This window comes from Saimiri boliviensis, chromosome 1 (genome assembly GCF_048565385.1).
Source record: "Saimiri boliviensis isolate mSaiBol1 chromosome 1, mSaiBol1.pri, whole genome shotgun sequence".
Lineage (NCBI taxonomy): Eukaryota > Metazoa > Chordata > Mammalia > Primates > Cebidae > Saimiri > Saimiri boliviensis.
This window is the reverse complement of record NC_133449.1, coordinates 193853560-193865722: the sequence shown is the minus strand read 5'-3', so window position 1 is coordinate 193865722 and position 12163 is coordinate 193853560. Positions and strand designations below refer to the sequence as shown.

Genomic DNA, 12163 nt, shown 5'->3' with positions numbered 1-12163 from the left:
ATGACATATATGAGGCCAACAAACATATGGAAAAATGCTCATTATCACTGGTCATTAGAGAAATGCAAATCAAGACTACATTGAGATACCATCTCACGCCAGTTAGAATGGCAATCATTAAAAAATCTGGAGACAACAGATACTGGAGAGGATGTGGAGAAATAGGAACACTTTTACACTGTTGGTGGGAGTGTAAATTAGTTCAACCATTGTGGAAGACAGTGTGGCAATTCCTCAAGGACCTAGAAATAGAAATTCCATTTCACCCAGCAATCCCATTACTGGTTATATAACCAAAGGATTATAAATCGTTCTACTATAAGGACACATGCACACGAATGTTCATTGCAGCACTGTTTACAATAGCAAAGACCTGGAACCAACCCAAACACCCATCGATGATAGACTGGACAGGGAAAATATGGCACATATACACCATGGAATATTATGCAGCCATCAAAACGATGAGTTTATGTCCTTCGTAGGGACATGGGTGAACCTGAAAACCATCATTCTAAGCAAACTGACACAAGAAAAGAAAATCGAACACCACATGTTCTCACTCATAGGTGGATGTTGAACAATGAGAACACATGGATACAGGAGGGGGAGCATCACACACTGGGGTCTGTGGGGGGGAAATAGGGGAGGGACAGTGGGGGGGGTGGCATGTTGGGGAGAGGGAGCATGGGGAGAAATGCCAGATATAGGTGAAGGGGAGAAAGGCAGCACATCACACTGCCATGTGTGTACCTATGCAACAATCTTGCATGTTCTTCACATGTACCCCAAAACCTAAAATGCAATTAAAAAAAACAAAGGGCCCAACTCAACTATGCTTGAACTCTACTCATGGTAATTGTGAGATGATAACCATGTTGTTTTAAAGTTCTAAGTTTGTAGTGATTTGTTATGCTGCAGTAGATAACTAAAACAGCCATGCAAATTTGTTTACATGTAGTCTGTAGCTGCTTTTGACCAACAACAGAGTTAAGTAGTTGCAACAGAGACCATATGGCCCACAAAACCTAAAACCTGGCCCTTTACAGAAAAAAAAAAGTATGCAGATCCCTGCTTTATACTGTGCTTCCTAAATTGGAGCATCCCTAGAGGAATAAAGTAGTCGGTAGGGAACACAAAAAGTCATAGGATGGGCATTGTATATATTTTTACAGCATCACTTCTAGTTTTTGTCAGGCATTTAACAAGAAATCATGTTTTCCATCCTCTTTTTCAGCGATTGCAACCATGGAATTAAGTGTTACTAATGAATTTTGAGTGGAAATGATCATTCATCTCTACTTGTCTTCACTGAAACCCAGATGTGAGCTGAGTCAGCTTTGAGCAGACAGGAACACTAATGCTTTAAGAGACAGGGGGCAACAATATAGAAGGAACCTGGGTCCCTAAATATCCATTTAAAACACAACTGTCTACATACCCTTGACAGAAATAAAACATCTTGTTTGAGCAACTATATTTGGGGTCATTTTAGGCTATACACAGTAGTTTTGCCCATAGCCTAACTAATATGGTGGCAACATAATTTTATTATAATTGGCCAGTCATGTAAAACATTCTTAAAGGGAGATTAACATTTTATGGCAAAATACATACAAATATTAAAGAGGGATGGGAAACTTAAAAGAAAAAACTTTGTCCTTGTAGCCTGCAACTTCAGGCTAAATTCTCAGTGCTACTGGGAACATATATTCACCTTCCTTCCTCAATGTGGTTATTTTGAAAGAAAAATTTTGAGAAACCACAAGGATATATTGTAAATTTCCCCCAAAGTCTTTTCATAATTCTTTTTCTACTGTTGAATAAGAAGACTGAAACAGCTCTGATTTATTCAGACACGTTAGTCAAATCTACTCAGGAGTTAGACTTTTAAATTTCAGATCAATTTTGCTTCCCTAAAACTTTGATTTTTTTTTTTTTGCCATCATTATGCAAATAGTTCTACTCAATAGACCAGCCTTATTTCATGCTAAAATTAGGAACACGTTAAATTTTATAGTAAAGCTTAAAGACATTTTTAAAATATATTTTTTATTGTACTTCAGTTTCTGGGGTACATGTGCAGATCATACAGGATTGTTGAATAGTACACACATGGCAATGTGGTTTGCTGCCTCCATCCCCCCAACACCTTTATCTGGCATTTCTCCCCATGTTATCCCTTCTCAGCCTCCCTACCCCCACTGTCCCTCCCCAGTCCCCACCCCCTGCACAGACCCCAGTGTGTGATGCTCCCCTCCCTGTGTTCATGTATTCTCATGATTCAACACCCACCTATGAGTGAGAACATGTGGCGTTTGATTTTCTGTTCTTGTGTCAGTTTGCTGAGAATGATGGTTTCCAGATCATCCATGTCCCTACAAAGGACATGAACTCATCATTGATAATTTTGGAGAATTTTAACGATTTTTAACCATTGCTCCCATCTCCCCACATACACACTCTTGAAGTCTTTTTGAAGCTCTTTTGCTTTTCTCTGAAGTAAAAGGTTGTACCAGCTGTTATGGAGACCTCTGATCCAAATCTAGTGTTGGCAGTTTTCATAGCCTACTTTGTTTTATTTGAAATGGAAAGTTACTGATTTTTACTTCAAAAGAAATAGTTTGCAAAGACAAGAAAAGTGAAGCAAGTGCAGTCTATAAATCTGTAAGGAAGAAGGTGCTACAGGCTTAGAGAGACTGTTTTAATCTACAAGATAGGAAAAATAATGAATATATAATAATGTTCCTTTAGTGAAACCAGAGTTCAGTCATTTTTAGCATCTTTTTATTAGAATCTTATTTTTAAATGATTTTTGAAGATTTCTTTTTTCAAAAAATCTAGTTAAAGGAAAGCAGCTAATAGTAAATTTAACAGCTGCATTTTTTTTTTCTGACTTGTGTTTGTATTTTCCCCCCTCTGGTCCACATTCTCTCATGAGTTTGCATGTTTGCATTTTTTAATACAAAAATAAAAATTAAAAACACTGCCTGGACACATGGCTCACACCTGTAATCCCAGCACTTCGGGAGGCCGAGGCAGGCAGATCACGATGTCAAGATTTCGAGCCCAGTCTGGCCAACGTAGTGAAACCTGTCCCTACTAAAAATGCAAAAAATTAGCTGGGTGTGGTGATGTGTGCCTGTAATTCCAGCTACTCATGAGGCAGGAGCATCGCAGGAACGTGGCAGATGGGGCTTGCAGTGAGCCAAGATGGCGCCCTTGCCCTCAAGCCTGGGCAACAGTGCAAGACTCCATCTCAGATAAAAAAACAAAAAAATCAAAAACACTATATATTCTACCCAAAATTTCAAAGGAAAAGTCAATAATAACGTTTTTTAAAATCTGTGATAAATCTAAACTTGCTGTGAGGCAAGGAGTGCAATGATTTCTCAAGATCTTTCCTCATCTCTCCCTCCTTCTGAGGTTTCTAAGTTTCCTTTGTGCATTACTTCTAGTCTACATTTCAAATTCAGTTTCAACCAGGATACACAAGGAAACCAAAAAGCTGTTCCCAGAAAAAAGGCTGCTTTAACACGTCCACCTTGGAAGCTCCAGCGTTCCTCTCCATCCCAAGAATGTGGTTCTGGTTTGGCAGAGAAGCACCATAATTTCCAGCTGATAGAGGAAATGTGACTTGGGTATTCCAGACCATGTGCTCTACTTTGCAGTCCAGCTTCTCACTCTCTTCCATGCTGATGCAAGTAATTCTGTTAACATTGCGGTGCTTTAGAAATACTGACTGAATGAATGAATGGAGTACGTAAATAGTTTTTCTCTGCCTTTCCCTCTTTCCATTTATTTGCACAGTAGCATCTAAATTCCTAAAGTAATTGCAAGCTTAAAGTTGTGCAAGAGTAGTTTTTAAATTGCTTTAGCCAAATATACTGGAATTCTATCAGGGAATCACCACATTCCTTCTAAGGAGTATCTCCTTTTATTCATCATCCAGGAGATAAACATGAGAATAAAAGCCTTAGGACCAGCTAGAGATCCAGATTTCTGCCCTCGAGAAGGCTAGAGCAGGTTCTCCCACTGCTGTGAAGAGATTTATGGTAGTCATGAAGTTGACCTACACATGATTCTGGGTACTGATGCTGCAAAGGCTGAAAACAGTTACATTCCTAGCAATTTCAGAGCTGATTTACGTGACGGGGTCAGATGAAGTGCTCCAGAGAGATATCAACAACATTCTTATATTGAAATATGTGTTCAGTATGTATAGATTTTCCGAGCCCATTACCCAGAAGATTTTAATTTCCTGCTGAAAAGAGTGTCTTAATTAAAGACACACACACACTCGTACATACTGCCTACAAACAGGCTTTCCTCACTGATACGGGACAATTCTGACAAAGTTTTTTTAAAAGTCTCCCTTTACATGGCACAGATTGTTCCAACTTATCACAAACCTACCAGCTGGACAAAAATCTGAAGAAGTTGACATAGATAGCACAGAATGCAGGCAAGATAAAGAGAGCCACACAGAAAGCTGTTCAGTAATGGTTTAGTTTAATTTTAGTTTGAAATTTCTCTGTGCAACTAAGATTGTGCCCTTAGATGCAGAGCCCAATGTGAGGGATCAGTTTCTTATGATAGAGTCATGAAGTATAACATCTAACCAACATCTAGAGTGCCCTGTGAATCCTTGGAACACAAGGCCCTCTTTATCAGAGTTTTGGTTCTTACTGCAAAGTATGTTCTTTCCTTATGTGATCCAAAGTAACTAGAATAGTAAAAAGAAAGTCAGTTAATTTGGATGCATTGACTTTCTGGACTTGCACATTATCCATTTCTCACACAGCAGGCTTGGAGAACTCTGGGGGTGGACACCTTTGCTAGATACCGCTATTAACCGCCTTCATATGTTTGAGTCAGTGATCTTGTAAAGTTCTTGGCAGGCCCAGATGTGTTGATAGGTGCCCTAAACTGATGGACCAACAGTAGAGTGTGGCCACCATCTGTGAGGTTATTTCTTCAGGCACTCAATAAGCATTTACTCAAATGTACTGATTGTACAGTGCTGTGGTTCTATGCTGGTTCCCAGGAAGCACTCCTGCCATCTCTGATCTTTCAGGATCATTTTCCTTAAGTTAATGTCATTCCCGTAAACACATTTCTATTCTTTAATCCCTTTTCTTCAGTTTATACTTCCTTTTAAATCTGTAGCCTTTGAAAACTCTTTTAATTAATGTTTATATTTAGCTCTACAGTCTACGTAAGGAGATCTAGGGTTACAAGAGTCTGCTTGAAAAAATAGAGCTACAACAGATCGGGTTTTCTTTCCATAGGATTGTATTTTTTGAAACGTTAAAAATTCTCCTATAGTTAAATATTTAAACCTTATTTCATCATTTTTCTAAGGGTTTTTACTTTAGGGTTTACTAAAGGAAGCCAAATCCATTTCATAAACTTCTCTATATAGGATTTCAAATAGAACATTTTTATGGAGAGGGAGTGAATGTGTTACAGGAGAAGAAATGCTTCTGCCTCTCTGCCTACTTCCCTATTGGCCCTCTCTCTGGTTTTCCCACATCTTTTAGAGAAGAATGGTTTGCCATTCTGTTAGGTTAGTTAAAGTATTGGTTGGCCATGTTTACCAATGGTCAGATCCACTGTAAAAAGACCATGCCCATGGATGCTGCTCCTCTTGGATTTCTTGCTTCTACTCCATGGGTTGGAATAGGGATAGCTCAAATTTTGAGGAGAAGCTGAGATGTGTAGGGAAGAGGGACTGGTAGGGAGGGAGTGTCTTTCTTAGGCCTTAAGAATGAACTATATGCTCTCACCCAACCTTACCAAGCTCTGAAAAGTAATAATTGTCATTTTATTTCCCAGTTGCTATCAGTCTTTCTGCGTGTAGCTCTTTTGGAAATGTCAACATGAGGAGTGAATGTCAGGATAAGATTTGGCCATTTGGAAGTTCTCTAGTCAGGTTCCATTTATGCAATCACAATTTCAGCCTCTGTCCTTTATACGTCTTCTCAGCAAATATGTCTTATTTCCAGGAGAAACATGTAGAGAGTCATAGACAAAAATATCAAAAGTATTATTCATACCTTTCAACGCTCAAGTGGGCCTCAAGTAAGAGAAGAAGGCTTTGAAATCAGTGACTCTGACTCCCAAATAAGAGCAGCTTGACACTTCTAACCCTCCATTCTAAATAAGCGATATGTTCACCTCCCTGAAAGCAGAGGGAAGACACTGCCCGGTCAGTTTCAAAGGCTCGTTGGTTACCCACCTGCCACAGTGGAGCATTCAGAGTCTGTTCCCGATTCCTGGCATGGTGGAAATTGACCTCACATTCACCTTCCTCTGTACTTCTGAGTGAGAACTTGGACTTCAGCGTTACCCTCTAGCTCCCTAGGAAAGTGAGAAGGTGTGGAATATGCCCTTAGTAGACTCACTTGATTCTGCCTTTTCGCTGTTTGCTGCGTTTGTAGAAGGTAAAGAACAGTAGAAAACATTGCTCCTCCCTTTCCAAACTAAACATTTATAATGCAACATAGCTAAGTAGAAAACCTAGAAAAAGAGAGGATAAGATGTTAACTGGTAGCCCAAGCTACTCTTGTGTGCTCCAGTAACATGTCCAAGTGGCTTCAGGGCTACCTTTTTGCCTCCTTTTCTAAACATATTTGGTCATCTGCAAGTTGGACTGATTTACATCATATGTAAATGAGATGTGCTGGAGGCAGGGGAATGAATGAATGAAAGGCTTCTTCCATGTGTTATTTTCACCCTGAAGTATTTAACCCATTCCAGTGTGTATCAAAAGCAGAAAAAAATGTTTCTGCAATTCCAACTTGTTTCTGCCTTAGACAATTAACTACTACGATACCTGCATCTATACGTCTTTTTTTTTTCTGAACTTCATCCACAAAATGTATTATAGGCAGTACAAACAAAATTTTTAATGAGATTAGTGATGTTTAGCTTTAAAGAACCTGCAACGTTTCAGTTCCCTGCAGGGGGCTCTGAAATGTCCCAGGATGTGTTTCAGGGCAATTAAGCTTGTTTGCCTCTTTCTGCTTCTCCTTCCTGACCACTGTTGTGGGAGCAGAGAGCCAGATGGCAGGAGGTTCCTTTCCCAAACCAATTAGCATGTCCTCATATTTTGCCCTCTCCATCCACAGCTTGTTCTCAGCTCTCTCCCTGCATGAATCAACAGCAGTCCCAGGACAGGAAGACACCATCAGGAACTTACCCTTCACACAGAGAGACTCCAGATCTCAGAGAGCAGTGCCCAAGATGCCCAGACAGAACGCTGGTATTTTCTACTGTGAGTTTCATGCTGCAAATACAATAAACAAATCAACAGTTATTTTGACTATATACCCAGGTTTCTTCATTTATTTGAAAAGAAGAAGGAAGAATGAAGATAAATGGACAGAGGCAGGTGAGTATGTGTGTGTGTGTGTGTGTGTGTGTGTGTGAGAGAGAGAGAGAGAGAGAGAGAGAGAGGAGAGGAAAAGCATTATATTTAAAGAACAGTGGTTTTTGATAACCTTATGATTATCATGTTCAACATTTTCAAATAGGATGCTGAGTATGGCCTTGGTCAGGTAACTCTATTTGCTTAGTCATTTATTCATTTATACATTTATTTACCCACTAACTAATAGGCCTGTCAAATGAGATTACTTCTGGAGTGCTCTAGTTCTGCTTGCATATCAGGATCTACAGTAAAAATATTGCCCATGTCCTCAGGTAAAGGTTGATCAGGGGACACAAAGGCTCTTCTTACTGACTCTGCCAGCAGCATTCTGGTAAGATGAAACATGGGAAAAGATTAGCATGGACCACACTTGAGAGGCTCTGGTTGGTCATGATTGAGTAGACACAGGACTACCTTCATGAGACTAGTCATCAAGAAATAAATTTTTTAAACTGTAGTTCAGATAACAAAGACCACACCTATTTGTTTTGTTTGAATAAGTATGCTAGCTACTAGGGATTCAAAATAAGACAGGAGCTCATCCCTTTGACCTTAATTCTAGGCTAAATATTGCTCAGCTTGATGGTAAGTGTAATACTGAATAGAATTACCACAGCAACGACCCATTGGAAATGTGTAGCACTTTATAAAGTCCTTTATATGCTTGTTCTTGTTTGATCCTTGCACTATTCTTTAGTTAATTGGACAAGTTTTCTTTCCGTTTCTTAAATGAAGGAACTAAAACTAACACACCTAAGTTACTTGCCTAAGACCACACAGATGAACTCAGACTAGAACTCAGAATTGCTGACCCCTAGTTTGAGGCTCTTTTGATACTTCACCATGCCAATTATCAATTTTTGCCTCTCTAAATTTTCCCTTGAGTACTTGCTCTGCGGTAATGGTTGGAATCCCTTTAAGCTCTCCTCGTTTATGTGAGCATCATATTAAGTTTTCTCAGTAGAGGGTGCTGGAGGGACAATCAGGAGGAAGGAACTTCTCTTGCAGGCTCTAGCAGCTGTACTGTTGGTCACTGGTATGAGTGTGAGTGCATCTGTAGTGTTATTCCCCAGCCAGAGCACACAGTGCGTTGGTAAGCTTGCAGCCCTGGCCTAGCCTAGTGATCACCTTCACGTAGCTTTCCCAACACAGACACTGGAAACTCTAACCCTCTTACCCAGAGCATTACCTCCAGCCCCTCTGCATGCCTACTCACCTGCTCACCAATTGTGACTCACTTGTACCCTGCCCCTCATATTTGCCCTCCTGACATGGACACCAGGCGTACCAAGCCTTCTACCCAATAGTCATATTCTCGGTGTATCTGTGCATACCCGATCACTGTCTGTGGCTCACATACTTCCTAGAGAGTAGTTTTCTTCCTGCTCAGTGACTATAAACCACTTCTGGCATGAACAAGCCAGCAAACCTCTCTTCCATCCACTGAACTATAACTAGACCTTCTGCAACTAGACATGAACCTGAGCCTTGAAGAGATCCCCTTCCAATCTCATCCTTCCTTGACCACTCTCCCTCAGCCCTATGGAACATTATAAAGTTCTCTTACATCTTATAGTAACTGTTTTATTATAGCTTAATCATTTTTTTTTTGTTGAGACACTCTGTTGCCCAGGCTGGAGTGCAATGGTGTGATCTCAGCTCACTGCAACCTCTGCCTCCCAGGTTCAAGTGATTCTCCTGCCTCAGCCTCTCAAGTAGTTGGGATTACAAGTGCATGGCACTGTGCCTGGGTAATTTTTGTATTTTTAGTAGAGACCGGTTTCACCATGTTGGCTAGGCTGGTCTTGAGCTCCTGACCTCAATGTGATTCACCTGCCTCAGCCTCCCAAAGTACTAGGATTACAGGTGAGAGCCACTGCACCCAGCCAGCTTAACCATTCTTTATATTAAGCTTCCCTTATTTAAATCACTGTTTGGTTCCTGTCTCCTGATTGGACCCCAGTTAATGCAATCACTAAATGTTGGTGTGAAGTCAGAGACAAGGTAAAGTTTCTTATAGGCGGGGACTTTGTCATATATCTCAGATCACTACAAGCACCTTCCTATTTTGATGCCTGACACATAGAAAGTCTTGAGTAAGTTCTGATTAATTGAGCACAATTTCAGTTAATTTTAATACCCCTATTTGTTGAGATGTAATAACAGCCTACTGAGAGGACCAGCATTCTGAGAGGAAAGAGTCAAATTTTGTTCATGTATGTGATCCTTTATTTGTTCAGTAATGTTGATCAGTTCTGACTGGGATAAGCAGCATTAACTCCAACAGCAGTTCAAATAGCAGAACTGGCCCCAACTGGGATGCCCAGTGAATGACTGCTGTTACAGGACAAGCTAAGGGAACATTCAGAAGGAAAGAATGAAAACAACACAGAAAGACCCAGGGAAATGCAAAATGCTCTAACCAACTTCTGAGGCTCAGAGGGGACAAATGACCTGTCCCATGTCATGTAGCCCTCTTCTTGGCAGAGCCAGGAGTAGAAAGTGGATCCCAAAATCCTCAGTCGTATAGTCCTATAATCCCCTTGACATTACATTGCATTGCTTCTCCAAGTGGGGTGGGAAAGGGTGGTAATACAAACTCCCATTTCAGGAAATGGCTAAAAGAAAAAAACTTAAAACATGATTATCCCTTACCTAGTAGTTCTAAAGGAGTCCATTTTGGGGATCCAAGAAATTCCCCTGCCCATTCTTTTACCTTTTGGAAAACAACTAGCAGTCTGTCAAATATGCTGAATTTGGGATTTGACACTCCTCAAGGTAATCAGTAACCTATTAAACCACAGTATCCCAGGCTTTGTCAGCAAAGCAAAATGTTCCCTGACCTACCCCCTCAAAGTATTCCTCATTTCTCTGATATAGTCTCACACCCATATGTAAAGCCTTTCTATCACTCCTTTCCAACATCTGTAGCTTAATGATGCTAATGATCTTCGTTTATCATGTTGGTTTACTTATCAGGACATTTTGCTGTTTCTGGTCAGATGTTTTCCCAGGGAGCTAAGGCATGGAATCCTTTATTAAGTGGGGAAGAACCGACAGAATTTGTTCCACATATTCCTCTGAAGTATCCCCAAAAGCATTGTAGGATTCTAGCCTGAATCCTACAATGAATGTATGGGCATATGTGACACACTGTGTTTCATTAATTTTTCATCAACAGATGGGTCACATATGAGCCAAAGATGAATGTAAGTGTAGCAAGGTCTATATGAGCTAAGCCAAACCATGTTTAGAATGTCTTTGTTGGCTGTCATTGGGAAGGAGTGCATGCTGATTAACTGATTTGAGATGTGCATAAACCTCTGTGCTGGGAAGCAAGAGACACGTGGATCCAGAGAAAAGTGTCTTAGGAGAGGCCAGATGCTCTGTAAGGAGTTCCAGTGAAATGAGAGCTATACTTTGCAGACTACCCCTAGCTGAAGATATCTAATTGGGAGTTGCAGGTGTATGGGAAATAAAATTTCCCTCACTGGGGAATTTGCTACAGTGAGGATGGCTCTATTAAATCAGTGAAGAAGCAAACTTTCTGGACTTGGAAATGCTTGCTTAGGCTATGCCCTTTGTAGGCTGGGCTTGCTCTAAGAACCAGTTCTGAGATGCTTTCTGCCCTGATGGTTTTCAACAAAGCCATTATTTTTCTTCCTCTCTTCCTTGTCTCTCGTTCCTTGCACATGTACTGTTCTAGAGATCTAAGGCTTTCTCCAGGAATACTCTTCTTTTACCTTTGTCTCATTCATTCATTTAAGAGGCACTGCTAAACTCAGAATACAGCAGCCCTTCATGCGACTTCTTTTTTCTTTTTTTAATTGGACAATACTTCATTCCATAAAATGGAATCAATGTTTCTGAGACTTCCATTTTAGCCAAAACCTTACCATCCTCTCTTAACAACCAATATAGGATTCTGTAATAGAGACATTCAAAATAGTAGACTTCAGGACTTTGGATGTTACTGAGTTTGAGAGAACAGCAGTCCCAGGACTCTGGTCCAGCAGCTGGCAAGGGCTCAGGTCTTAGAATGGCTTAGCTTGCTCCATTGTAGTGCATCATCCTGGATGTTAAAATCCAGCTGTCTAACTGAAAACTAAATGTGAAAGTCTGGGATTTAGTCACCTTTGCTGAGATTTAATTTACATACAATAAAATGAATCATTTTAACTGTGCAATTCAATAAGTTTTGAAAAATCTTTACACAAATTCATGTCTACCATTGAAGCTGAGAAAGAATACTTCCACCATCTCAAAAGATCCTGTGTGTTTCTTTGTAATAAGGCTCCTCTACCCCATCCCCAGACAACAGCTGATGTGCTTTCTATCATTGCACATATGCATTAGCTTTGGATGTCCTAGAATTTCATGTTAATGGGAAGCATCCAGTATGTACTGTTTTGTGTCTGGCTTCTTTAGTTCAGCATATTTTTGAAACTTATCTACTTTGTTGTGTGTATCCAAAGTGTGTTCCTTTTTATTGCCAAATAATGTTTTGCTGTAAGAATATACTACAAAGTATTTGTCTATTTATCTTAAGGATTTTTTGATTCATTCCAGTTTGGTACTATTATGAAAAAAACTGCTATGAAAATTGGTGTCTGTCTTTTGGAAGACACATATTTTCAGTTCTCTTGTGAAACTGAGAGAAATTGTATTTTACCATGTACATTCCTACCATGCTTTTATGCAGGTTGTTAGTGATCCATATCCTCACCA

At 40.0% G+C, this 12163-nt stretch overlaps 1 long non-coding RNA gene across 1 annotated transcript in view; it reads left to right on the top strand.

The window, feature by feature from the left end:
• Positions 1-2849: 2849 nt before the first annotated feature.
• The window catches only part of LOC141580590 (uncharacterized), a 74262-nt gene continuing 64948 nt past the window's right edge, over positions 2850-12163 (top strand). Inside the window, exon 1 of the long non-coding RNA XR_012512843.1 lies at positions 2850-7279. This is a non-coding gene — a long non-coding RNA (uncharacterized LOC141580590). The remainder of the gene's footprint in view (positions 7280-12163) is intronic.